Source organism: Carassius auratus, unplaced genomic scaffold (assembly GCF_003368295.1).
Source record: "Carassius auratus strain Wakin unplaced genomic scaffold, ASM336829v1 scaf_tig00042760, whole genome shotgun sequence".
NCBI classification, from domain to species: Eukaryota; Metazoa; Chordata; class Actinopteri; order Cypriniformes; family Cyprinidae; genus Carassius; species Carassius auratus.
In genome coordinates this window covers 9,040-10,000 of record NW_020526735.1, presented here as the reverse complement: position 1 = coordinate 10,000, position 961 = coordinate 9,040, and the positions used below count along the sequence as shown (strand labels likewise).

Genomic DNA, 961 nt, shown 5'->3' with positions numbered 1-961 from the left:
CCCGTGAGGGAGGGTCGGCGCTCGTTTGCATGTATTAGCTCTGGAATTGCCACAGTTATCCAAGTACCGGGTGGAGCGATCAAAGGGACCATAACTGATTTAATGAGCCATTCGCAGTTTCACTGTACCGGCCGTGTGTACTTAGACCTGCATGGCTTAATCTTTGAGACAAGCATATGTTACTGGCAGGATCAACCAGGTAGCCCTCAAGAGGGGGTGTGGGATGGACAACCGCAGCGCGCTTGTTTCCTACACGCGGGTCTCGCTCCGCGGAGGGTGTCCACCCCCCACAGGGGGAGGCGGAACCCAGGCGGCGCGGCCGCTCATAGGGCGACGTGCGGCGACCTCCCCCGCTCGTGGGTCACGGGGGTGGCTGGCCGCTGATCGAGGCCGTAACCGGGAAAAGTGTGCTTCGCGGGGCCGGGAGGAGGACGGGCGAGGGCCGGACGGAGCCGACCTCCCGCCTCGCGCCTCCTCTCCGACCGCCGGTGGCGGACATTTAGGATAGACCGGCCGTCTGAGTCTCCCAAGAAAGAGGGGGGCAGAGCCCCTTCTCATGCGCGCATGTGCCGGACACGGTGTTTCGCTCGTACCTTCCAACCACCGTGCCCCCTAGGCGCACCCGCCCATAGCGGCCAGTGGCCGGGCGGGGTCCTAGCTCGGGCGCGCAACGTGCTCCACTCGATCCGTTCTCTTGCGATACGCGCTAAGTCCACAAAATAACGCGTTCGCCGAAATCGCGACGGCACGTAAAAACGCCATCCCCTATCGGGCGGACCTCCAGGGTCGCGGGTGAATCCAGAAGGTGCCCGCGGAAGAGGCACCTTTCCCGGCCTGCCCCGGAGCCTCGGGGAGGGTGGATGTTTGGCCAAAGCCCGCGTTTCCGACTTAGTCGTCAGAGCTCACGGGCGACCACTGGTCACCCCGCGAACGGTTCTCCCCAGTAAGGGCGGTCGTCTTT

At 63.9% G+C, this 961-nt stretch overlaps 1 non-coding gene across 1 annotated transcript in view; it reads right to left on the bottom strand.

Annotated features, from left to right (window-relative positions):
- LOC113086138 (18S ribosomal RNA) overlaps window positions 1-202 on the bottom strand; it is a 1,861-nt gene extending 1,659 nt beyond the window's left edge. Inside the window, exon 1 of the ribosomal RNA XR_003284658.1 lies at window positions 1-202. This exon is cut by the window's left edge and continues 1,659 nt beyond it. This is a non-coding gene — a ribosomal RNA (18S ribosomal RNA).
- Between the last annotated feature and the right edge of the window lie 759 nt (window positions 203-961).